Source organism: Engystomops pustulosus, chromosome 9, assembly GCF_040894005.1.
Source record: "Engystomops pustulosus chromosome 9, aEngPut4.maternal, whole genome shotgun sequence".
NCBI classification, from domain to species: domain Eukaryota; kingdom Metazoa; phylum Chordata; class Amphibia; order Anura; family Leptodactylidae; genus Engystomops; species Engystomops pustulosus.
The window spans coordinates 66,132,149-66,158,765 of record NC_092419.1 but is presented as its reverse complement, the minus strand read 5'-3'; the positions used below and the strand labels follow the sequence as shown (position 1 = coordinate 66,158,765).

General features: G+C 45.3%; 14 pseudogenes; all 14 read right to left on the bottom strand.

The window, feature by feature from the left end:
- Nucleotides 1-595: 595 nt before the first annotated feature.
- On the bottom strand, nucleotides 596-714 carry LOC140083065 (5S ribosomal RNA; annotated as a pseudogene).
- A 448-nt stretch (nucleotides 715-1,162) lies between these two features.
- Nucleotides 1,163-1,281, bottom strand: LOC140078504 (5S ribosomal RNA; annotated as a pseudogene).
- Nucleotides 1,282-1,540: 259 nt separating this feature from the next.
- On the bottom strand, nucleotides 1,541-1,659 carry LOC140079987 (5S ribosomal RNA; annotated as a pseudogene).
- A 259-nt stretch (nucleotides 1,660-1,918) lies between these two features.
- LOC140083064 (5S ribosomal RNA) lies at nucleotides 1,919-2,037 on the bottom strand (annotated as a pseudogene).
- Nucleotides 2,038-2,485: 448 nt separating this feature from the next.
- On the bottom strand, nucleotides 2,486-2,604 carry LOC140079986 (5S ribosomal RNA; annotated as a pseudogene).
- A 259-nt stretch (nucleotides 2,605-2,863) lies between these two features.
- LOC140098162 (5S ribosomal RNA) lies at nucleotides 2,864-2,982 on the bottom strand (annotated as a pseudogene).
- Nucleotides 2,983-3,430: 448 nt separating this feature from the next.
- LOC140089796 (5S ribosomal RNA) lies at nucleotides 3,431-3,549 on the bottom strand (annotated as a pseudogene).
- Nucleotides 3,550-3,619: 70 nt separating this feature from the next.
- On the bottom strand, nucleotides 3,620-3,738 carry LOC140079985 (5S ribosomal RNA; annotated as a pseudogene).
- Nucleotides 3,739-3,808: 70 nt separating this feature from the next.
- On the bottom strand, nucleotides 3,809-3,927 carry LOC140091505 (5S ribosomal RNA; annotated as a pseudogene).
- A 783-nt stretch (nucleotides 3,928-4,710) lies between these two features.
- Nucleotides 4,711-4,829, bottom strand: LOC140078503 (5S ribosomal RNA; annotated as a pseudogene).
- A 2,160-nt stretch (nucleotides 4,830-6,989) lies between these two features.
- On the bottom strand, nucleotides 6,990-7,108 carry LOC140097036 (5S ribosomal RNA; annotated as a pseudogene).
- Nucleotides 7,109-23,454: 16,346 nt separating this feature from the next.
- Nucleotides 23,455-23,573, bottom strand: LOC140096268 (5S ribosomal RNA; annotated as a pseudogene).
- Nucleotides 23,574-24,402: 829 nt separating this feature from the next.
- LOC140097235 (5S ribosomal RNA) lies at nucleotides 24,403-24,521 on the bottom strand (annotated as a pseudogene).
- Nucleotides 24,522-26,485: 1,964 nt separating this feature from the next.
- On the bottom strand, nucleotides 26,486-26,604 carry LOC140089276 (5S ribosomal RNA; annotated as a pseudogene).
- Nucleotides 26,605-26,617: the final 13 nt, after the last annotated feature.

The window sequence follows — 26,617 nt, the reverse complement described above, 5'->3', positions numbered from 1 at the left end:
AAACTAACAAAATTTTCAGGTTCAAAAAGGTCAACAGAACTTGGGATTCCCAGCCAGTCTCCCATGCTGGTACTTGCCAAGCCTTAAGCTGCATCGCTGCTGCGATCTGACAAGAGCACACACATTCAGCTTAGAATGGCCGTTGACAGCAGCTGTTCAATTTGAACCTTCTTTTACTATCTCATAGAGAAACTAACACAATTTTCAGGTTCAAAAAGGTCAACGGAACTTGGGATTGAAAGCCAGTCTCCCATGCTGGTACTTGCCAAGCCTTAAGCTGCATTGCTGCTGCGATCTGACGAGAGCAGGCACATTCAGCTTAGAATGGCTGTTGACAGCAGCTGTTCAATTTGAACCTTCTTTTACTATCTCATAGAGAAACTAACACAATTTTCAGGTTCAAAAAGGTCAACGGAACTTGGGATTCGCAGCCAGTCTCCCATGCTGGTACTTGCCAAGCCTTAAGCTGCATTGCTGCTGCGATCTGACGAGAGGAGGCACATTCAGCTTAGAATGGCCGTTGACAGCAGCTGTTCAATTTGAACCTTCTTTTACTATCTCATAGAGAAACTAACACAATTTTAAGGTTCAAAAAGGTCAACAGAACTTGGGATTCCCAGCCAGTCTCCCATGCTGGTACTTGCCAAGCCTTAAGCTGCATTGCTGCTGCGATCTGACGAGAGCAGGCATGTTCAGCTTAGAATGGCCGTTGACAGCAGCTGTTCAATTTGAACCTTCTTTTACTATCTCATAGAGAAACTAACACAATTTTCAGGTTCAAAAAGGTCAACGGAACTTGGGATTCCCAGCCAGTCTCCCATGCTGGTACTTGCCAAGCCTTAAGCTGCATTGCTGCTGCGATCTGACGAGAGCAGGCACATTCAGCTTAGAATGGCCGTTGACAGCAGCTGTTCAATTTGAACCTTCTTTTACCATCTTTGACAGGGAAACTAACAATTTTCAGGTTCAAAAAGGTCAACGGAACTTGGGATTTCCAGCCAGTCTCCCATGCTGGTACTTGCCAAGCCTTAAGCTGCATTGCTGCTGCGATCTGACGAGAGCAGGCACATTCAGCTTAGAATGGCCGTTGACAGCAGCTGTTCAATTTGAACCTTCTTTTACTATCTCATAGAGAAACTAACACAATTTTCAGGTTCAAAAAGGTCAACAGAACTTGGGATTCCCAGCCAGTCTCCCATGCTGGTACTTTCCAAGCCTTAAGCTGCATTGCTGCTGCGATCTGACGAGAGCAGGCACATTCAGCTTAGAATGGCCGTTGACAGCAGCTGTTCAATTTGAACCTTCTTTTACCATCTTTGACAGGGAAACTAACAATTTTCAGGTTCAAAAAGGTCAACGGAACTTGGGATTCCCAGCCAGTCTCCCATGCTGGTACTTGCCAAGCCTTAAGCTGCATTGCTGCTGTGATCTGACGAGAGCAGGCACATTCAGCTTAGAAGGGCCGTTGACAGCAGCTGCCTAATTTCTACTTTCTTTTACTATCTCATAGAGAAACTAACACAATTTTCAGGTTCAAAAAGGTCAACAGAACTTGGGATTCCCAGCCAGTCTCCCATGCTGGTACTTGCCAAGCCTTAAGCTGCATTGCTGCTGCGATCTGACGAGAGCAGGCACATTCAGCTTAGAATGGCCGTTGACAGCAGCTGTTCAATTTGAACCTTCTTTTACTATCTCATAGAGAAACTAACACAATTTTCAGGTTCAAAAAGGTCAACAGAACTTGGGATTCCAAGCCATTCTCCCATGCTGGTACTTGCCAAGCCTTAAGCTGCATTGCTGCTGCGATCTGACGAGAGGAGGCACATTCAGCTTAGAATGGCCGTTGACAGCAGCTGTTCAATTTGAACCTTCTTTTACTATCTCATAGAGAAACTAACACAATTTTAAGGTTCAAAAAGGTCAACAGAACTTGGGATTCCCAGCCAGTCTCCCATGCTGGTACTTGCCAAGCCTTAAGCTGCATTGCTGCTGCGATCTGACGAGAGCAGGCATGTTCAGCTTAGAATGGCCGTTGACAGCAGCTGTTCAATTTGAACCTTCTTTTACTATCTCATAGAGAAACTAACACAATTTTCAGGTTCAAAAAGGTCAACGGAACTTGGGATTCCCAGCCAGTCTCCCATGCTGGTACTTGCCAAGCCTTAAGCTGCATTGCTGCTGCGATCTGACGAGAGCAGGCACATTCAGCTTAGAATGGCCGTTGACAGCAGCTGTTCAATTTGAACCTTCTTTTACCATCTTTGACAGGGAAACTAACAATTTTCAGGTTCAAAAAGGTCAACGGAACTTGGGATTCCCAGCCAGTCTCCCATGCTGGTACTTGCCAAGCCTTAAGCTGCATTGCTGCTGTGATCTGACGAGAGCAGGCACATTCAGCTTAGAAGGGCCGTTGACAGCAGCTGCCTAATTTCTACTTTCTTTTACTATCTCATAGAGAAACTAACACAATTTTCAGGTTCAAAAAGGTCAACAGAACTTGGGATTCCCAGCCAGTCTCCCATGCTGGTACTTGCCAAGCCTTAAGCTGCATTGCTGCTGCGATCTGACGAGAGCAGGCACATTCAGCTTAGAATGGCCGTTGACAGCAGCTGTTCAATTTGAACCTTCTTTTACTATCTCATAGAGAAACTAACACAATTTTCAGGTTCAAAAAGGTCAACAGAACTTGGGATTCCAAGCCATTCTCCCATGCTGGTACTTGCCAAGCCTTAAGCTGCATTGCTGCTGCGATCTGACGAGAGGAGGCACATTGAGCTTAGAATGGCCGTTGACAGCAGCTGTTCAATTTGAACCTTCTTTTACTATATCATAGAGAAACTAACACAATTTTCAGGTTCAAAAAGGTCAACAGAACTTGGGATTCCCAGCCAGTCTCCCATGCTGGTACTTGCCAAGCCTTAAGCTGCATCGCTGCTGCGATCTGACAAGAGCATGCACATTCAGCTTAGAATGGCCGTTGACAGCAGTTGTTCAATTTGAACCTTCTTTTACTATCTCATAGAGAAACTAACACAATTTTCAGGTTCAAAAAGGTCAACGGAACTTGGGATTCGCAGCCAGTCTCCCATGCTGGTACTTGCCAAGCCTTAAGCTGCATCGCTGCTGCGATCCGACAAGAGCACGCGCATTCAGCTTAGAATGGCTGTTGACAGCAGCTGTTCATTTTGAACCTTCTTTTACTATCTCATAGAGAAACTAACACAATTTTCAGGTTCAAAAAGGTCAACGGAACTTGGGATTCCCAGCCAGTCTCCCATGCTGGTACTTGCCAAGCCTTAAGCTGCATTGCTGCTGCGATCTGACGAGAGCAGGCACATTCAGCTTAGAATGGCCGTTGACAGCAGCTGTTCAATTTGAACCTTCTTTTACTATCTCATAGAGAAACTAACACAATTTTCAGGTTCAAAAAGGTCAACAGAACGTGGGATTCCCAGCCAGTCTCCCATGCTGGTACTTTCCAAGCCTTAAGCTGCATTGCTGCTGCGATCTGACGAGAGCAGGCACATTCAGCTTAGAATGGCCGTTGACAGCAGCTGTTCAATTTGAACCTTCTTTTACCATCTTTGACAGGGAAACTAACAATTTTCAGGTTCAAAAAGGTCAACAGAACTTGGGATTCCCAGCCAGTCTCCCATGCTGGTACTTGCCAAGCCTTAAGCTGCATTGCTGCTGCGATCTGACGAGAGCAGGCACATTCAGCTTAGAATGGCCGTTGACAGCAGCTGCCTAATTTCTACTTTCTTTTACTATCTCATAGAGAAACTAACACAATTTTCAGGTTCAAAAAGGTCAACAGAACTTGGGATTTCCAGCCAGTCTCCCATGCTGGTACTTGCCAAGCCTTAAGCTGCATTGCTGCTGCGATCTGACGAGAGCAGGCACATTCAGCTTAATATGGCCGTTGACAGCAGCTGTTCAATTTGAACCTTCTTTTACCATCTTTGACAGAGAAACTAACAATTTTCAGGTTCAAAAAGGTCAACGGAACGTGGGATTCCCAGCCAGTCTCCCATGCTGGTACTTGCCAAGCCTTAAGCTGCATTGCTGCTGCGATCTGACGAGAGCAGGCACATTCAGCTTAGAATGGCCGTTGACAGCAGCTGCCTAATTTCTACTTTCTTTTACTATCTCATAGAGAAACTAACACAATTTTCAGGTTCAAAAAGGTCAACAGAACTTGGGATTCCCAGCCAGTCTCCCATGCTGGTACTTGCCAAGCCTTAAGCTGCAACGCTGCTGCGATCTGACAAGAGCATGCACATTCAGCTTAGAATGGCCGTTGACAGCAGCTGTTCAATTTGAACCTTCTTTTACTATCTCATAGAGAAACTAACACATTTTCAGGTTCAAAAAGGTCAACGGAACTTGGGATTCCCAGCCAGTCTCCCATGCTGGTACTTGCCAAGCCTTAAGCTGCAACGCTGCTGCGATCTGACAAGAGCATGCACATTCAGCTTAGAATGGCCGTTGACAGCAGCTGTTCAATTTGAACCTTCTTTTACTATCTCTTAGAGAAACTAACTCAATTTTCAGGTTCAAAAAGGTCAATGGAACTTGGGATTCCCAGCCAGTCTCCCATGCTGGTACTTGCCAAGCCTTAGCTTAGAATGGGCGTTGACAGCAGCTGTTCAATTTGAACCTTCTTTTACTATCTCATAGAGAAACTAACACAATTTTCAGGTTCAAAAAGGTCAACAGAACTTGGGATTCCCAGCCAGTCTCCCATGCTGGTACTTTCCAAGCCTTAAGCTGCATTGCTGCTGCGATCTGACGAGAGCAGGCACATTCAGCTTAGAATGGCCGTTGACAGCAGCTGTTCAATTTGAACCTTCTTTTACTATCTCATAGAGAAACTAACACAATTTTCAGGCTCAAAAAGGTCAACGGAACTTAGGATTCCCAGCCAGTTTCCCATGCTGGTACATGCCAAGCCTTAAGCTGCATTGCTGCTGCGATCTGACGAGAGCAGGCACATTCAGCTTAGAATGGCCGTTGACAGCAGCTGTTCAGTTTGAACCTTCTTTTACTATCTCATAGAGAAACTAACACAATTTTCAGGTTCAAAAATGTCAACAGAACTTGGGATTCCCAGCCAGTCTCCCATGCTGGTACTTGCCAAGCCTTAAGCTGCATTGCTGCTGCGATCTGACGAGAGCAGGCACATTCAGCTTAGAATGGCCGTTGACAGCAGCTGTTCAATTTGAACCTTCTTTTACTATCTCATAGAGAAACTAACACAATTTTAAGGTTCAAAAATGTCAACGGAACTTGGGATTCCCAGCCAGTCTCCCATGCTGGTACTTTCCAAGCCTTAAGCTGTATTGCTGCTGCGATCTGACGAGAGCAGGCACATTCAGCTTAGAATGGCCGTTGACAGCAGCTGTTCAATTTGAACCTTCTTTTACTATCTCATAGAGAAACTAACACAATTTTCAGGTTCAAAAAGGTCAACAGAACTTGGGATTGCCAGCCAGTCTCCCATGCTGGTAGTTGCCAAGCCTTAAGCTGCATCGCTGCTGCGATCTGACAAGAGCCCGCACATTCAGCTTAGAATGGCCGTTGACAGCAGCTGTTCAATTTGAACCTTCTTTTACTATCTCATAGAGAAACTAACACAATTTTCAGGTTCAAAAAGGTCAACGGAAGTTGGGATTCGCAGCCAGTCTCCCATGCTGGTACTTGCCAAGCCTTAAGCTGCATCGCTGCATCGCTGCTGCGATCTGACAAGAGCACGCACATTCAGCTTAGAAAGGCCGTTGACAGCAACTGTTCAATTTGAACCTTCTTTTACTATCTCATAGAGAAACTAACACAATTTTCAGGTTCAAAAAGGTCAACGGAACTTGGGATTCCCAGCCAGTCTCCCATGCTGGTACTTGCCAAGCCTTAAGCTGCATTGCTGCTGCGATCTGACGAGAGCAGGCACATTCAGCTTAGAATGGCCGTTGACAGCAGCTGTTCAATTTGAACCTTCTTTTACTATCTCATAGAGAAACTAACACAATTTTCAGGTTCAAAAATGTCAACAGAACTTGGGATTCCCAGCCAGTCTCCCATGCTGGTACTTGCCAAGCCTTAAGCTGCATTGCTGCTGCGATCTGACGAGAGCAGGCACATTAAGCTTAGTAGAATGGCCGTTGACAGCAGCTGTTCAATTTGAACCTTCTTTTACTATCTCATAGAGAAACTAACACAATTTTCAGGTTCAAAAATGTCAACAGAACTTGGGATTCCCAGCCAGTCTTCCATGCTGGTACTTGCCAAGCCTTAAGCTGCATTGCTGCTGCGATCTGACGAGAGCAGGCACATTCAGCTTAGAATGGCCGTTGACAGCAGCTGTTCAATTTGAACCTTCTTTTACTATCTCATAGAGAAACTAACACAATTTTCAGGTTCAAAAAGGTCAGCAGAACTTGGGATTCCCAGCCAGTCTCCCATGCTGGTACTTGCCAAGCCTTAAGCTGCATCGCTGCTGCGATCTGACAAGAGCACGCACATTCAGCTTAGAATGGCCGTTGACAGCAGCTGTTCAATTTGAACCTTCTTTTACTATCTCATAGAGAAACTAACACAATTTTCAGGTTCAAAAAGGGCAACGGAACTTGGGATTGCCAGCCAGTCTCCCATGCTGGTACTTGCCAAGCCTTAAGCTGCATTGCTGCAGTTATCTGACGAGAGCAGGCACATTCAGCTTAGAATGGCCGTTGACAGCAGCTGTTCAATTTGAACCTTCTTTTACTATCTCATAGAGAAACTAACACAATTTTCAGGTTCAAAAAGGTCAACGGAACTTGGGATTCGCAGCCAGTCTCCCATGCTGGTACTTGCCAAGCCTTAAGCTGCATTGCTGCTGCGATCTGACGAGAGCAGGCACATTCAGCTTAGAATGGCCGTTGACAGCAGCTGTTCAATTTGAACCTTCTTTTACTATCTCATAGAGAAACTAACACAATTTTCAGGTTCAAAAAGGTCAACAGAACTTGGGATTTCCAGACAGTCTCCCATGCTGGTACTTGCCAAGCCTTAAGCTGCATTGCTGCTGCGATCTGAGGAGAGCAGGCACATTCAGCTTAGAATGGCCGTTGAAAGCAGCTGTTCAATTTGAACCTTCTTTTACTATCTCATAGAGAAACTAACACAATTTTCAGGTTCAAAAAGGTCAACGGAACTTGGGATTCCCAGCCAGTCTCCCATGCTGGTACTTGCCAAGCCTTAAGCTGCATTGCTGCTGCGATCTGACGAGAACAGGCACATTCAGCTTAGAATGGCCGTTGACAGCAGCTGTTCAATTTGAACCTTCTTTTACTATCTCATAGAGAAACTAACATAATTTTCAGGTTCAAAAAGGTCAACAGAACTTGGGATTCCCAGCCAGTCTCCCATGCTGGTACTTGCCAAGCCTTAAGCTGCAACGCTGCTGCGATCTGACAAGAGCACACACATTCAGCTTAGAATGGCCGTTGACAGCAGCTGTTCAATTTGAACCTTCTTTTACTATCTCATAGAGAAACTAACACAATTTTCAGGTTCAAAAAGGTCAACGGAACTTGGGATTCGCAGCCAGTCTCCCATGCTGGTACTTACCAATCCTTAAGCTGCATCGCTGCTGCGATCCGACAAGCGCACGCGCATTCAGCTTAGAATGGCTGTTGACAGCAGCTGTTCATTTTGAACCTTCTTTTACTATCTCATAGAGAAACTAACACAATTTTCAGGTTCAAAAAGGTCAACGGAACTTGGGATTCCCAGCCAGTCTCCCATGCTGGTACTTGCCAAGCCTTAAGCTGCATTGCTGCTGCGATCTGACGAGAGCAGGCACATTCAGCTTAGAATGGCCGTTGACAGCAGCTGCCTAATTTCTACTTTCTTTTACTATCTCATAGAGAAACTAACACAATTTTCAGGTTCAAAAAGGTCAACAGAACTTGGGATTCCCAGCCAGTCTCCCATGCTGGTACTTGCCAAGCCTTAAGCTGCAACGCTGCTGCGATCTGACAAGAGCATGCACATTCAGCTTAGAATGGCCGTTGACAGCAGCTGTTCAATTTGAACCTTCTTTTACTATCTCATAGAGAAACTAACACAATTTTAAGGTTCAAAAATGTCAACAGAACTTGGGATTCCCAGCCAGTCTCCCATGCTGGTACTTGCCAAGCCTTAAGCTGCATTGCTGCTGCGATCTGACCAGAGCAGGCACATTCAGCTTAGAATGGTTGTTGACAGCAGCTGTTCAATTTGAACCTTCTTTTACTATCTCATAGAGAAACTAACACAATTTTCAGGTTCAAAAAGGTCAACGGAACTTGGGATTCCCAGCTAGTCTCCCATGCTGGAACTTGCCAAGCCTTAAGCTGCATTGCTGCTGCGATCTGACGAGAGCAGGCACATTCAGCTTAGAATGGCCGTTGACAGCAGCTGTTCAATTTGAACCTTCTTTTACTATCTCATAGAGAAACTAACACAATTTTCAGGTTCAAAAAGGTCAACGGAACTTGGGATTCGCAGCCAGTCTCCCATGCTGGTACTTGCCAAGCCTTAAGCTGCATTGCTGCTGCGATCTGACAAGAGCAGGCACATTCAGCTTAGAATGGCCGTTGACAGCAGCTGCCTAATTTCTACTTTCTTTTACTATCTCATAGAGAAACTAACACAATTTTCAGGTTCAAAAAGGTCAACAGAACTTGGGATTCCCAGCCAGTCTCCCATGCTGGTACTTGCCAAGCCTTAAGCTGCAACGCTGCTGCGATCTGACAAGAGCATGCACATTCAGCTTAGAATGGCCGTTGACAGCAGCTGTTCAATTTGAACCTTCTTTTACTATCTCATAGAGAAACTAACACAATTTTAAGGTTAAAAAAAGGTCAACGGAACTTATGATTCCCAGCCAGTCTCCCATGCTGGTACTTGCCAAGCCTTAAGCTGCATTGCTGCTGCGATCTGACGAGAGCATGCACATTCAGCTTAGAATGGCAGTTGACAGCAACTGTTCATTTTGAACCTTCTTTTACTATCTCATAGAGAAACTAACACAATTTTCAGGTTCAAAAATGTCAACGGAACTTGGGATTCCCAGCCAGTCTCCCATGCTGGTACTTGCCAAGCCTTAAGCTGCATTGCTGCTGCGATCTGACGAGAGCAGGCACATTCAGCTTAGAATGGCCGTTGACAGCAACTGTTCAATTTGAACCTTCTTTTACTATCTCATAGAGAAACTAACACAATTTTCAGGTTCAAAAAGGTCAACAGAACTTGGGATTCCCAGCCAGTCTCCCATGCTGGTACTTGCCAAGCCTTAAGCTGCATCGCTGCTGCGATCTGACAAGAGCCCGCACATTCAGCTTAGAATGGCCGTTGACAGCAGCTGTTCAATTTGAACCTTCTTTTACTATCTCATAGAGAAACTAACACAATTTTCAGGTTCAAAAAGGTCAACGGAACTTGGGATTTGCAGCCAGTCTCCCATGCTGGTACTTGCCAAGCCTTAAGCTGCATCGCTGCTGCGATCTGACAAGAGCACCCACTTTCAGCTTAGAAAGGCCGTTGACAGCAGCTGTTCAATTTGAACCTTCTTTTACTATCTCATAGAGAAACTAACACAATTTTCAGGTTCAAAAATGTCAACAGAACTTGGGATTCCCAGCCAGTCTCCCATGCTGGTACTTGCCAAGCCTTAAGCTGCATTGCTGCTGCGATCTGACCAGAGCAGGCACATTCAGCTTAGAATGGTTGTTGACAGCAGCTGTTCAATTTGAACCTTCTTTTACTATCTCATAGAGAAACTAACACAATTTTCAGGTTCAAAAAGGTCAACGGAACTTGGGATTCGCAGCCAGTCTCCCATGCTGGTACTTGCCAAGCCTTAAGCTGCATTGCTGCTGCGATCTGACAAGAGCAGGCACATTCAGCTTAGAATGGCTGTTGACAGCAGCTGCCTAATTTCTACTTTCTTTTACTATCTCATAGAGAAACTAACACAATTTTCAGGTTCAAAAAGGTCAACAGAACTTGGGATTCCCAGCCAGTCTCCCATGCTGGTACTTGCCAAGCCTTAAGCTGCAACGCTGCTGCGATCTGACAAGAGCATGCACATTCAGCTTAGAATGGCCGTTGACAGCAGCTGTTCAATTTGAACCTTCTTTTACTATCTCATAGAGAAACTAACACAATTTTAAGGTTAAAAAAAGGTCAACGGAACTTATGATTCCCAGCCAGTCTCCCATGCTGGTACTTGCCAAGCCTTAAGCTGCATTGCTGCTGCGATCTGACGAGAGCATGCACATTCAGCTTAGAATGGCAGTTGACAGCAACTGTTCATTTTGAACCTTCTTTTACTATCTCATAGAGAAACTAACACAATTTTCAGGTTCAAAAATGTCAACGGAACTTGGGATTCCCAGCCAGTCTCCCATGCTGGTACTTGCCAAGCCTTAAGCTGCATCGCTGCTGCGATCTGACAAGAGCCCGCACATTCAGCTTAGAATGGCCGTTGACAGCAGCTGTTCAATTTGAACCTTCTTTTACTATCTCATAGAGAAACTAACACAATTTTCAGGTTCAAAAAGGTCAACGGAACTTGGGATTTGCAGCCAGTCTCCCATGCTGGTACTTGCCAAGCCTTAAGCTGCATCGCTGCTGCGATCTGACAAGAGCACCCACTTTCAGCTTAGAAAGGCCGTTGACAGCAGCTGTTCAATTTGAACCTTCTTTTACTATCTCATAGAGAAACTAACACAATTTTCAGGTTCAAAAATGTCAACAGAACTTGGGATTCCCAGCCAGTCTCCCATGCTGGTACTTGCCAAGCCTTAAGCTGCATTGCTGCTGCGATCTGACCAGAGCAGGCACATTCAGCTTAGAATGGTTGTTGACAGCAGCTGTTCAATTTGAACCTTCTTTTACTATCTCATAGAGAAACTAACACAATTTTCAGGTTCAAAAAGGTCAACGGAACTTGGGATTCCCAGCTAGTCTCCCATGCTGGAACTTGCCAAGCCTTAAGCTGCATTGCTGCTGCGATCTGACGAGAGCAGGCACATTAAGCTTAGAATGGCCGTTGACAGCAGCTGTTCAATTTGAACCTTCTTTTACTATCTCATAGAGAAACTAACAAAATTTTCAGGTTCAAAAAGGTCAACAGAACTTGGGATTCCCAGCCAGTCTCCCATGCTGGTACTTGCCAAGCCTTAAGCTGCATCGCTGCTGCGATCTGACAAGAGCACACACATTCAGCTTAGAATGGCCGTTGACAGCAGCTGTTCAATTTGAACCTTCTTTTACTATCTCATAGAGAAACTAACACAATTTTCAGGTTCAAAAAGGTCAACGGAACTTGGGATTGCCAGCCAGTCTCCCATGCTGGTACTTGCCAAGCCTTAAGCTGCATTGCTGCTGCGATCTGACGAGAGCAGGCACATTCAGCTTAGAATGGCCGTTGACAGCAGCTGTTCAATTTGAACCTTCTTTTACTATCTCATAGAGAAACTAACACAATTTTCAGGTTCAAAAAGGTCAACGGAACTTGGGATTCGCAGCCAGTCTCCCATGCTGGTACTTGCCAAGCCTTAAGCTGCATTGCTGCTGCGATCTGACGAGAGCAGGCACATTCAGCTTAGAATGGCCGTTGACAGCAGCAGTTCAATTTGAACCTTCTTTTACTATCTCATAGAGAAACTAACACAATTTTCAGGTTCAAAAATGTCAACGGAACTTGGGATTCCCAGCCAGTCTCCCATGCTGGTACTTGCCAAGCCTTAAGCTGCATTGCTGCTGCGATCTGACGAGAGCAGGCACATTCAGCTTAGAATGGCCGTTGACAGCAACTGTTCAATTTGAACCTTCTTTTACTATCTCATAGAGAAACTAACACAATTTTCAGGTTCAAAAAGGTCAACAGAACTTGGGATTCCCAGCCAGTCTCCCATGCTGGTACTTGCCAAGCCTTAAGCTGCATCGCTGCTGCGATCTGACAAGAGCCCGCACATTCAGCTTAGAATGGCCGTTGACAGCAGCTGTTCAATTTGAACCTTCTTTTACTATCTCATAGAGAAACTAACACAATTTTCAGGTTCAAAAAGGTCAACGGAACTTGGGATTTGCAGCCAGTCTCCCATGCTGGTACTTGCCAAGCCTTAAGCTGCATCGCTGCTGCGATCTGACAAGAGCACCCACTTTCAGCTTAGAAAGGCCGTTGACAGCAGCTGTTCAATTTGAACCTTCTTTTACTATCTCATAGAGAAACTAACACAATTTTCAGGTTCAAAAATGTCAACAGAACTTGGGATTCCCAGCCAGTCTCCCATGCTGGTACTTGCCAAGCCTTAAGCTGCATTGCTGCTGCGATCTGACCAGAGCAGGCACATTCAGCTTAGAATGGTTGTTGACAGCAGCTGTTCAATTTGAACCTTCTTTTACTATCTCATAGAGAAACTAAAACAATTTTCAGGTTCAAAAAGGTCAACGGAACTTGGGATTCCCAGCTAGTCTCCCATGCTGGAACTTGCCAAGCCTTAAGCTGCATTGCTGCTGCGATCTGACGAGAGCAGGCACATTAAGCTTAGAATGGCCGTTGACAGCAGCTGTTCAATTTGAACCTTCTTTTACTATCTCATAGAGAAACTAACAAAATTTTCAGGTTCAAAAAGGTCAACAGAACTTGGGATTCCCAGCCAGTCTCCCATGCTGGTACTTGCCAAGCCTTAAGCTGCATCGCTGCTGCGATCTGACAAGAGCACACACATTCAGCTTAGAATGGCCGTTGACAGCAGCTGTTCAATTTGAACCTTCTTTTACTATCTCATAGAGAAACTAACACAATTTTCAGGTTCAAAAAGGTCAACGGAACTTGGGATTGCCAGCCAGTCTCCCATGCTGGTACTTGCCAAGCCTTAAGCTGCATTGCTGCTGCGATCTGACGAGAGCAGGCACATTCAGCTTAGAATGGCCGTTGACAGCAGCTGTTCAATTTGAACCTTCTTTTACTATCTCATAGAGAAACTAACACAATTTTCAGGTTCAAAAAGGTCAACGGAACTTGGGATTCGCAGCCAGTCTCCCATGCTGGTACTTGCCAAGCCTTAAGCTGCATTGCTGCTGCGATCTGACGAGAGCAGGCACATTCAGCTTAGAATGGCCGTTGACAGCAGCAGTTCAATTTGAACCTTCTTTTACCATCTTTGACAGAGAAACTAACAATTTTCAGGTTCAAAATGGTCAACAGAACTTGGGATTCCCAGCCAGTCTCCCATGCTGGTACTTGCCAAGCCTTAAGCTGCATTGCTGCTGCGATCTGACGAGAGCAGGCACATTCAGCTTAGAATGGCCGTTGACAGCAGCTGTTCAATTTGAACCTTCTTTTACTATCTCATAGAGAAACTAACACAATTTTTTAGGTTCAAAAAGGTCAACGGAACTTGGGATTCCCAGCCAGTCTCCCATGCTGGTACTTGCCAAGCCTTAAGCTGCATTGCTGCTGCGATCTGACAAGAGCACGCACATGCAGCTTAGAATGGCCGTTGACAGCAGCTGTTCAATTTGAACCTTCTTTTACTATCTCATAGAGAAACTAACACAATTTTCAGGTTCAAAAAGGTCAACAGAACTTGGGATTCCCAGCCAGTCTCCCATGCTGGTACTTGCCAAGCCTTAAGCTGCATCGCTGCTGCGATCTGACAAGAGCACGCACATTCAGCTTAGAATGGCCGTTGACAGCAGTTGTTCAATTTGAACCTTCTTTTACTATCTCATAGAGAAACTAACACAATTTTCAGGTTCAAAAAGGTCAACAGAACTTGGGATTCCCAGCCAGTCTCCCATGCTGGTACTTGCCAAGCCTTAAGCTGCATTGCTGCTGCGATCTGACGAGAGGAGGCACATTCAGCTTAGAATGGCCGTTGACAGCAACTGTTCAATTTGAACCTTCTTTTACTATCTCATAGAGAAACTAACACAATTTTCAGGTTCAAAAAGGTCAACAGAACTTGGGATTCCCAGCCAGTCTCCCATGCTGGTACTTGCCAAGCCTTAAGCTGCATCGCTGCTGTGATCTGACAAGAGCCCGCACATTCAGCTTAGAATGGCCGTTGACAGCAGCTGTTCAATTTGAACCTTCTTTTACTATCTCATAGAGAAACTAACACAATTTTCAGGTTCAAAAAGGTCAATGGAAGTTGGGATTCGCAGCCAGTCTCCCATGCTGGTACTTGCCAAGCCTTAAGCTGCATCGCTGCTGCGATCTGACAAGAGCACGCACACTCAGCTTAGAAAGGCCGTTGACAGCAACTGTTCAATTTGAACCTTCTTTTACTATCTCATAGAGAAACTAACACAATTTTCAGGTTCAAAAAGGTCAACGGAACTTGGGATTCCCAGCCAGTCTCCCATGCTGGTACTTGCCAAGCCTTAAGCTGCATTGCTGCTGCGATCTGACGAGAGCAGGCACATTCAGCTTAGAATGGCCGTTGACAGCAGCTGTTCAATTTGAACCTTCTTTTACTATCTCATAGAGAAACTAACACAATTTTCAGGTTCAAAAATGTCAACAGAACTTGGGATTCCCAGCCAGTCTCCCATGCTGGTACTTGCCAAGCCTTAAGCTGCATTGCTGCTGCGATCTGACGAGAGCAGGCACATTAAGCTTAGTAGAATGGCCGTTGACAGCAGCTGTTCAATTTGAACCTTCTTTTACTATCTCATAGAGAAACTAACACAATTTTCAGGTTCAAAAATGTCAACAGAACTTGGGATTCCCAGCCAGTCTCCCATGCTGGTACTTGCCAAGCCTTAAGCTGCATTGCTGCTGCGATCTGACGAGAGCAGGCACATTCAGCTTAGAATGGCCGTTGACAGCAGCTGTTCAATTTGAACCTTCTTTTACTATCTCATAGAGAAACTAACACAATTTTCAGGTTCAAAAAGGTCAACAGAACTTGGGATTCCCAGCCAGTCTCCCATGCTGGTACTTGCCAAGCCTTAAGCTGCATCGCTGCTGCGATCTGACAAGAGCACGCACATTCAGCTTAGAATGGCCGTTGACAGCAGCTGTTCAATTTGAACCTTCTTTTACTATCTCATAGAGAAACTAACACAATTTTCAGGTTCAAAAAGGGCAACGGAACTTGGGATTGCCAGCCAGTCTCCCATGCTGGTACTTGCCAAGCCTTAAGCTGCATTGCTGCAGTTATCTGACGAGAGCAGGCACATTCAGCTTAGAATGGCCGTTGACAGCAGCTGTTCAATTTGAACCTTCTTTTACTTTCTCATAGAGAAACTAACACAATTTTCAGGTTCAAAAAGGTCAACGGAACTTGGGATTCCCAGCTAGTCTCCCATGCTGGAACTTGCCAAGCCTTAAGCTGCATTGCTGCTGCGATCTGACGAGAGCAGGCACATTCAGCTTAGAATGGCCGTTGACAGCAGCTGTTCAATTTGAACCTTCTTTTACTATCTCATAGAGAAACTAACACAATTTTCAGGTTCAAAAAGGTCAACAGTACTTGGGATTCCAAGCCAGTCTCCCATGCTGGTACTTGCCAAGCCTTAAGCTGCATCGCTGCTGCGATCTGACAAGAGCACACACATTCAGCTTAGAATGGCCGTTGACAGCAGCTGTTCAATTTGAACCTTCTTTTACTATCTCATAGAGAAACTAACACAATTTTCAGGTTCAAAAAGGTCAACGGAACTTGGGATTGAAAGCCAGTCTCCCATGCTGGTACTTGCCAAGCCTTAAGCTGCATTGCTGCTGCGATCTGACGAGAGCAGGCACATTCAGCTTAGAATGGCCGTTGACAGCAGCTGTTCAATTTGAACCTTCTTTTACTATCTCATAGAGAAACTAACACAATTTTCAGGTTCAAAAAGGTCAACGGAACTTGGGATTCGCAGCCAGTCTCCCATGCTGGTACTTGCCAAGCCTTAAGCTGCATTGCTGCTGCGATCTGACGAGAGGAGGCACATTCAGCTTAGAATGGCCGTTGACAGCAGCTGTTCAATTTGAACCTTCTTTTACTATCTCATAGAGAAACTAACACAATTTTAAGGTTCAAAAAGGTCAACAGAACTTGGGATTCCCAGCCAGTCTCCCATGCTGGTACTTGCCAAGCCTTAAGCTGCATTGCTGCTGCGATCTGACGAGAGCAGGCATGTTCAGCTTAGAATGGCCGTTGACAGCAGCTGTTCAATTTGAACCTTCTTTTACTATCTCATAGAGAAACTAACACAATTTTCAGGTTCAAAAAGGTCAACAGAACTTGGGATTCCCAGCCAGTCTCCCATGCTGGTACTTGCCAAGCCTTAAGCTGCATTGCTGCTGCGATCTGACGAGAGCAGGCACATTCAGCTTAGAATGGCCGTTGACAGCAGCTGTTCAATTTGAACCTTCTTTTACCATCTTTGACAGGGAAACTAACAATTTTCAGGTTCAAAAAGGTCAACGGAACTTGGGATTCCCAGCCAGTCTCCCATGCTGGTACTTGCCAAGCCTTAAGCTGCATTGCTGCTGCGATCTGACGAGAGCAGGCACATTCAGCTTAGAATGGCCGTTGACAGCAGCTGTTCAATTTGAACCTTCTTTTACTATCTCATAGAGAAACTAACACAATTTTCAGGTTCAAAAAGGTCAACAGAACTTGGGATTCCCAGCCAGTCTCCCATGCTGGTACTTTCCAAGCCTTAAGCTGCATTGCTGCTGCGATCTGACGAGAGCAGGCACATTCAGCTTAGAATGGCCGTTGACAGCAGCTGTTCAATTTGAACCTTCTTTTACCATCTTTGACAGGGAAACTAACAATTTTCAGGTTCAAAAAGGTCAACGGAACTTGGGATTCCCAGCCAGTCTCCCATGCTGGTACTTGCCAAGCCTTAAGCTGCATTGCTGCTGTGATCTGACGAGAGCAGGCACATTCAGCTTAGAAGGGCCGTTGACAGCAGCTGCCTAATTTCTACTTTCTTTTACTATCTCATAGAGAAACTAACACAATTTTCAGGTTCAAAAAGGTCAACAGAACTTGGGATTCCCAGCCAGTCTCCCATGCTGGTACTTGCCAAGCCTTAAGCTGCATTGCTGCTGCGATCTGACGAGAGCAGGCACATTCAGCTTAGAATGGCCGTTGACAGCAGCTGTTCAATTTGAACCTTCTTTTACTATCTCATAGAGAAACTAACACAATTTTCAGGTTCAAAAAGGTCAACAGAACTTGGGATTCCAAGCCATTCTCCCATGCTGGTACTTGCCAAGCCTTAAGCTGCATTGCTGCTGCGATCTGACGAGAGGAGGCACATTCAGCTTAGAATGGCCGTTGACAGCAGCTGTTCAATTTGAACCTTCTTTTACTATCTCATAGAGAAACTAACACAATTTTAAGGTTCAAAAAGGTCAACAGAACTTGGGATTCCCAGCCAGTCTCCCATGCTGGTACTTGCCAAGCCTTAAGCTGCATTGCTGCTGCGATCTGACGAGAGCAGGCATGTTCAGCTTAGAATGGCCGTTGACAGCAGCTGTTCAATTTGAACCTTCTTTTACTATCTCATAGAGAAACTAACACAATTTTCAGGTTCAAAAAGGTCAACGGAACTTGGGATTCCCAGCCAGTCTCCCATGCTGGTACTTGCCAAGCCTTAAGCTGCATTGCTGCTGCGATCTGACGAGAGCAGGCACATTCAGCTTAGAATGGCCGTTGACAGCAGCTGTTCAATTTGAACCTTCTTTTACCATCTTTGACAGGGAAACTAACAATTTTCAGGTTCAAAAAGGTCAACGGAACTTGGGATTCCCAGCCAGTCTCCCATGCTGGTACTTGCCAAGCCTTAAGCTGCATTGCTGCTGCGATCTGACGAGAGCAGGCACATTCAGCTTAGAAAGGCCGTTGACAGCAGCTGTTCAATTTGAACCTTCTTTTACTATCTCATAGAGAAACTAACACAATTTTCAGGTTCAAAAAGGTCAACAGAACTTGGGATTCCCAGCCAGTCTCCCATGCTGGTACTTTCCAAGCCTTAAGCTGCATTGCTGCTGCGATCTGACGAGAGCAGGCACATTCAGCTTAGAATGGCCGTTGACAGCAGCTGTTCAATTTGAACCTTCTTTTACCATCTTTGACAGGGAAACTAACAATTTTCAGGTTCAAAAAGGTCAACGGAACTTGGGATTCCCAGCCAGTCTCCCATGCTGGTACTTGCCAAGCCTTAAGCTGCATTGCTGCTGTGATCTGACGAGAGCACGCACATTCAGCTTAGAAGGGCCGTTGACAGCAGCTGCCTAATTTCTACTTTCTTTTACTATCTCATAGAGAAACTAACACAATTTTCAGGTTCAAAAAGGTCAACAGAACTTGGGATTCCCAGCCAGTCTCCCATGCTGGTACTTGCCAAGCCTTAAGCTGCATTGCTGCTGCGATCTGACGAGAGCAGGCACATTCAGCTTAGAATGGCCGTTGACAGCAGCTGTTCAATTTGAACCTTCTTTTACTATATCATAGAGAAACTAACACAATTTTCAGGTTCAAAAAGGTCAACAGAACTTGGGATTCCCAGCCAGTCTCCCATGCTGGTACTTGCCAAGCCTTAAGCTGCATCGCTGCTGCGATCTGACGAGAGGAGGCACATTGAGCTTAGAATGGCCGTTGACAGCAGCTGTTCAATTTGAACCTTCTTTTACTATCTCATAGAGAAACTAACACAATTTTCAGGTTCAAAAAGGTCAACGGAAGTTGGGATTCGCAGCCAGTCTCCCATGCTGGTACTTGCCAAGCCTTAAGCTGCATCGCTGCATCGCTGCTGCGATCTGACAAGAGCACGCACATTCAGCTTAGAAAGGCCGTTGACAGCAACTGTTCAATTTGAACCTTCTTTTACTATCTCATAGAGAAACTAACACAATTTTCAGGTTCAAAAAGGTCAACGGAACTTGGGATTCCCAGCCAGTCTCCCATGCTGGTACTTGCCAAGCCTTAAGCTGCATTGCTGCTGCGATCTGACGAGAGCAGGCACATTCAGCTTAGAATGGCCGTTGACAGCAGCTGTTCAATTTGAACCTTCTTTTACTATCTCATAGAGAAACTAACACAATTTTCAGGTTCAAAAATGTCAACAGAACTTGGGATTCCCAGCCAGTCTCCCATGCTGGTACTTGCCAAGCCTTAAGCTGCATTGCTGCTGCGATCTGACGAGAGCAGGCACATTAAGCTTAGTAGAATGGCCGTTGACAGCAGCTGTTCAATTTGAACCTTCTTTTACTATCTCATAGAGAAACTAACACAATTTTCAGGTTCAAAAATGTCAACAGAACTTGGGATTCCCAGCCAGTCTCCCATGCTGGTACTTGCCAAGCCTTAAGCTGCATTGCTGCTGCGATCTGACGAGAGCAGGCACATTCAGCTTAGAATGGCCGTTGACAGCAGCTGTTCAATTTGAACCTTCTTTTACTATCTCATAGAGAAACTAACACAATTTTCAGGTTCAAAAAGGTCAGCAGAACTTGGGATTCCCAGCCAGTCTCCCATGCTGGTACTTGCCAAGCCTTAAGCTGCATCGCTGCTGCGATCTGACAAGAGCACGCACATTCAGCTTAGAATGGCCGTTGACAGCAGCTGTTCAATTTGAACCTTCTTTTACTATCTCATAGAGAAACTAACACAATTTTCAGGTTCAAGAAGGGCAACGGAACTTGGGATTCCCAGCTAGTCTCCCATGCTGGAACTTGCCAAGCCTTAAGCTGCATTGCTGCTGCGATCTGACGAGAGCAGGCACATTCAGCTTAGAATGGCCGTTGACAGCAGCTGTTCAATTTGAACCTTCTTTTACTATCTCATAGAGAAACTAACACAATTTTCAGGTTCAAAAAGGTCAACGGAACTTGGGATTCGCAGCCAGTCTCCCATGCTGGTACTTGCCAAGCCTTAAGCTGCATTGCTGCTGCGATCTGACAAGAGCAGGCACATTCAGCTTAGAATGGCCGTTGACAGCAGCTGCCTAATTTCTACTTTCTTTTACTATCTCATAGAGAAACTAACACAATTTTCAGGTTCAAAAAGGTCAACAGAACTTGGGATTCCCAGCCAGTCTCCCATGCTGGTACTTGCCAAGCCTTAAGCTGCAACGCTGCTGCGATCTGACAAGAGCATGCACATTCAGCTTAGAATGGCCGTTGACAGCAGCTGTTCAATTTGAACCTTCTTTTACTATCTCATAGAGAAACTAACACAATTTTAAGGTTAAAAAAAGGTCAACGGAACTTATGATTCCCAGCCAGTCTCCCATGCTGGTACTTGCCAAGCCTTAAGCTGCATTGCTGCTGCGATCTGACGAGAGCATGCACATTCAGCTTAGAATGGCAGTTGACAGCAACTGTTCATTTTGAACCTTCTTTTACTATCTCATAGAGAAACTAACACAATTTTCAGGTTCAAAAATGTCAACGGAACTTGGGATTCCCAGCCAGTCTCCCATGCTGGTACTTGCCAAGCCTTAAGCTGCATTGCTGCTGCGATCTGACGAGAGCAGGCACATTCAGCTTAGAATGGCCGTTGACAGCAACTGTTCAATTTGAACCTTCTTTTACTATCTCATAGAGAAACTAACACAATTTTCAGGTTCAAAAAGGTCAACAGAACTTGGGATTCCCAGCCAGTCTCCCATGCTGGTACTTGCCAAGCCTTAAGCTGCATCGCTGCTGCGATCTGACAAGAGCCCGCACATTCAGCTTAGAATGGCCGTTGACAGCAGCTGTTCAATTTGAACCTTCTTTTACTATCTCATAGAGAAACTAACACAATTTTCAGGTTCAAAAAGGTCAACGGAACTTGGGATTTGCAGCCAGTCTCCCATGCTGGTACTTGCCAAGCCTTAAGCTGCATCGCTGCTGCGATCTGACAAGAGCACCCACTTTCAGCTTAGAAAGGCCGTTGACAGCAGCTGTTCAATTTGAACCTTCTTTTACTATCTCATAGAGAAACTAACACAATTTTCAGGTTCAAAAATGTCAACAGAACTTGGGATTCCCAGCCAGTCTCCCATGCTGGTACTTGCCAAGCCTTAAGCTGCATTGCTGCTGCGATCTGACCAGAGCAGGCACATTCAGCTTAGAATGGTTGTTGACAGCAGCTGTTCAATTTGAACCTTCTTTTACTATCTCATAGAGAAACTAACACAATTTTCAGGTTCAAAAAGGTCAACGGAACTTGGGATTCCCAGCTAGTCTCCCATGCTGGAACTTGCCAAGCCTTAAGCTGCATTGCTGCTGCGATCTGACGAGAGCAGGCACATTCAGCTTAGAATGGCCGTTGACAGCAGCTGTTCAATTTGAACCTTCTTTTACTATCTCATAGAGAAACTAACAAAATTTTCAGGTTCAAAAAGGTCAACAGAACTTGGGATTCCCAGCCAGTCTCCCATGCTGGTACTTGCCAAGCCTTAAGCTGCATCGCTGCTGCGATCTGACAAGAGCACACACATTCAGCTTAGAATGGCCGTTGACAGCAGCTGTTCAATTTGAACCTTCTTTTACTATCTCATAGAGAAACTAACACAATTTTCAGGTTCAAAAAGGTCAACGGAACTTGGGATTGCCAGCCAGTCTCCCATGCTGGTACTTGCCAAGCCTTAAGCTGCATTGCTGCTGCGATCTGACGAGAGCAGGCACATTCAGCTTAGAATGGCCGTTGACAGCAGCTGTTCAATTTGAACCTTCTTTTACTATCTCATAGAGAAACTAACACAATTTTCAGGTTCAAAAAGGTCAACGGAACTTGGGATTCGCAGCCAGTCTCCCATGCTGGTACTTGCCAAGCCTTAAGCTGCATTGCTGCTGCGATCTGACGAGAGCAGGCACATTCAGCTTAGAATGGCCGTTGACAGCAGCAGTTCAATTTGAACCTTCTTTTACCATCTTTGACAGAGAAACTAACAATTTTCAGGTTCAAAATGGTCAACAGAACTTGGGATTCCCAGCCAGTCTCCCATGCTGGTACTTGCCAAGCCTTAAGCTGCATTGCTGCTGCGATCTGACGAGAGCAGGCACATTCAGCTTAGAATGGCCGTTGACAGCAGCTGTTCAATTTGAACCTTCTTTTACTATCTCATAGAGAAACTAACACAATTTTTTAGGTTCAAAAAGGTCAACGGAACTTGGGATTCCCAGCCAGTCTCCCATGCTGGTACTTGCCAAGCCTTAAGCTGCATTGCTGCTGCGATCTGACAAGAGCACGCACATGCAGCTTAGAATGGCCGTTGACAGCAGCTGTTCAATTTGAACCTTCTTTTACTATCTCATAGAGAAACTAACACAATTTTCAGGTTCAAAAAGGTCAACAGAACTTGGGATTCCCAGCCAGTCTCCCATGCTGGTACTTGCCAAGCCTTAAGCTGCATCGCTGCTGCGATCTGACAAGAGCACGCACATTCAGCTTAGAATGGCCGTTGACAGCAGTTGTTCAATTTGAACCTTCTTTTACTATCTCATAGAGAAACTAACACAATTTTCAGGTTCAAAAAGGTCAACAGAACTTGGGATTCCCAGCCAGTCTCCCATGCTGGTACTTGCCAAGCCTTAAGCTGCATTGCTGCTGCGATCTGACGAGAGGAGGCACATTCAGCTTAGAATGGCCGTTGACAGCAACTGTTCAATTTGAACCTTCTTTTACTATCTCATAGAGAAACTAACACAATTTTCAGGTTCAAAAAGGTCAATGGAAGTTGGGATTCGCAGCCAGTCTCCCATGCTGGTACTTGCCAAGCCTTAAGCTGCATCGCTGCTGCGATCTGACAAGAGCACGCACACTCAGCTTAGAAAGGCCGTTGACAGCAACTGTTCAATTTGAACCTTCTTTTACTATCTCATAGAGAAACTAACACAATTTTCAGGTTCAAAAAGGTCAACGGAACTTGGGATTCCCAGCCAGTCTCCCATGCTGGTACTTGCCAAGCCTTAAGCTGCATTGCTGCTGCGATCTGACGAGAGCAGGCACATTCAGCTTAGAATGGCCGTTGACAGCAGCTGTTCAATTTGAACCTTCTTTTACTATCTCATAGAGAAACTAACACAATTTTCAGGTTCCAAAATGTCAACAGAACTTGGGATTCCCAGCCAGTCTCCCATGCTGGTACTTGCCAAGCCTTAAGCTGCATTGCTGCTGCGATCTGACGAGAGCAGGCACATTAAGCTTAGTAGAATGGCCGTTGACAGCAGCTGTTCAATTTGAACCTTCTTTTACTATCTCATAGAGAAACTAACACAATTTTCAGGTTCAAAAATGTCAACAGAACTTGGGATTCCCAGCCAGTCTCCCATGCTGGTACTTGCCAAGCCTTAAGCTGCATTGCTGCTGCGATCTGACGAGAGCAGGCACATTCAGCTTAGAATGGCCGTTGACAGCAGCTGTTCAATATGAACCTTCTTTTACTATCTCATAGAGAAACTAACACAATTTTCAGGTTCAAAAAGGTCAACAGAACTTGGAATTCCCAGCCAGTCTCCCATGCTGGTACTTGCCAAGCCTTAAGCTGCATCGCTGCTGCGATCTGACAAGAGCACGCACATTCAGCTTAGAATGGCCGTTGACAGCAGCTGTTCAATTTGAACCTTCTTTTACTATCTCATAGAGAAACTAACACAATTTTCAGGTTCAAAAAGGGCAACGGAACTTGGGATTGCCAGCCAGTCTCCCATGCTGGTACTTGCCAAGCCTTAAGCTGCATTGCTGCAGTTATCTGACGAGAGCAGGCACATTCAGCTTAGAATGGCCGTTGACAGCAGCTGTTCAATTTGAACCTTCTTTTACTATCTCATAGAGAAACTAACACAATTTTCAGGTTCAAAAAGGTCAACGGAACTTAGGATTCGCAGCCAGTCTCCCATGCTGGTACTTGCCAAGCCTTAAGCTGCATTGCTGCTGCGATCTGACGAGAGCAGGCACATTCAGCTTAGAATGGCCGTTGACAGCAGCTGTTCAATTTGAACCTTCTTTTACTATCTCATAGAGAAACTAACACAATTTTCAGGTTCAAAAATGTCAACAGAACTTGGGATTCCCAGCCAGTCTCCCATGCTGGTACTTGCCAAGCCTTAAGCTGCATTGCTGCTGCGATCTGACGAGAGCAGGCACATTAAGCTTAGTAGAATGGCCGTTGACAGCAGCTGTTCAATTTGAACCTTCTTTTACTATCTCATAGAGAAACTAACACAATTTTCAGGTTCAAAAATGTCAACAGAACTTGGGATTCCCAGCCAGTCTCCCATGCTGGTACTTGCCAAGCCTTAAGCTGCATTGCTGCTGCGATCTGACGAGAGCAGGCACATTCAGCTTAGAATGGCCGTTGACAGCAGCTGTTCAATTTGAACCTTCTTTTACTATCTCATAGAGAAACTAACACAATTTTCAGGTTCAAAAAGGTCAACAGAACTTGGGATTCCCAGCCAGTCTCCCATGCTGGTACTTGCCAAGCCTTAAGCTGCATCGCTGCTGCGATCTGACAAGAGCACGCACATTCAGCTTAGAATGGCCGTTGACAGCAGCTGTTCAATTTGAACCTTCTTTTACTATCTCATAGAGAAACTAACACAATTTTCAGGTTCAAAAAGGGCAACGGAACTTGGGATTGCCAGCCAGTCTCCCATGCTGGTACTTGCCAAGCCTTAAGCTGCATTGCTGCAGTTATCTGACGAGAGCAGGCACATTCAACTTAGAATGGCCGTTGACAGCAGCTGTTCAATTTGAACCTTCTTTTACTATCTCATAGAGAAACTAACACAATTTTCAGGTTCAAAAAGTTCAACGGAACTTGGGATTCACAGCCAGTCTCCCATGCTGGTACTTGCCAAGCCTTAAGCTGCATTGCTGCTGCGATCTGACGAGAGCAGGCACATTCAGCTTAGAATGGCCGTTGACAGCAGCTGTTCAATTTGAACCTTCTTTTACTATCTCATAGAGAAACTAACACAATTTTCAGGTTCAAAAAGGTCAACAGAACTTGGGATTTCCAGACAGTCTCCCATGCTGGTACTTGCCAAGCCTTAAGCTGCATTGCTGCTGCGATCTGAGGAGAGCAGGCACATTCAGCTTAGAAAGGCCGTTGAAAGCAGCTGTTCAATTTGAACCTTCTTTTACTATCTCATAGAGAAACTAACACAATTTTCAGGTTCAAAAAGGTCAACGGAACTTGGGATTCCCAGCCAGTCTCCCATGCTGGTACTTGCCAAGCCTTAAGCTGCATTGCTGCTGCGATCTGACGAGAACAGGCACATTCAGCTTAGAATGGCCGTTGACAGCAGCTGTTCAATTTGAACCTTCTTTTACTATCTCATAGAGAAACTAACATAATTTTCAGGTTCAAAAAGGTCAACAGAACTTGGGATTCCCAGCCAGTCTCCCATGCTGGTACTTGCCAAGCCTTAAGCTGCAACGCTGCTGCGATCTGACAAGAGCACACACATTCAGCTTAGAATGGCCGTTGACAGCAGCTGTTCAATTTGAACCTTCTTTTACTATCTCATAGAGAAACTAACACAATTTTCAGGTTCAAAAAGGTCAACGGAACTTGGGATTCGCAGCCAGTCTCCCATGCTGGTACTTGCCAATCCTTAAGCTGCATCGCTGCTGCGATCCGACAAGAGCACGCGCATTCAGCTTAGAATGGCTGTTGACAGCAGCTGTTCATTTTGAACCTTCTTTTACTATCTCATAGAGAAACTAACACAATTTTCAGGTTCAAAAAGGTCAACGGAACTTGGGATTCCCAGCCAGTCTCCCATGCTGGTACTTGCCAAGCCTTAAGCTGCATTGCTGCTGCGATCTGACGAGAGAAGGCACATTCAGCTTAGAATGGCCGTTGACAGCAGCTGCCTAATTTCTACTTTCTTTTACTATCTCATAGAGAAACTAACACAATTTTCAGGTTCCAAAAGGTCAACAGAACTTGGGATTCCCAGCCAGTCTCCCATGCTGGTACTTGCCAAGCCTTAAGCTGCAACGCTGCTGCGATCTGACAAGAGCATGCACATTCAGCTTAGAATGGCCGTTGACAGCAGCTGTTCAATTTGAACCTTCTTTTACTATCTCATAGAGAAACTAACACAATTTTAAGGATAAAAAAAGGTCAACGGAACTTATGATTCCCAGCCAGTCTCCCATGCTGGTACTTGCCAAGCCTTAAGCTGCATTGCTGCTGCGATCTGACGAGAGCAGGCACATTAGGCTTAGTAGAATGGCCGCTGACAGCAGCTGTTCAATTTGAACCTTCTTTTACTATCTCATAGAGAAACTAACACAATTTTCAGGTTCAAAAATGTCAACAGAACTTGGGATTCCCAGCCAGTCTCCCATGCTGGTACTTGCCAAGCCTTAAGCTGCATTGCTGCTGCGATCTGACCAGAGCAGGCACATTCAGCTTAGAATGGCTGTTGACAGCAGCTGTTCAATTTGAACCTTCTTTTACTATCTCATAGAGAAACTAACACAATTTTCAGGTTCAAAAAGGTCAACGGAACTTGGGATTCCCAGCTAGTCTCCCATGCTGGAACTTGCCAAGCCTTAAGCTGCATTGCTGCTGCGATCTGACGAGAGCAGGCACATTCAGCTTAGAATGGCCGTTGACAGCAGCTGTTCAA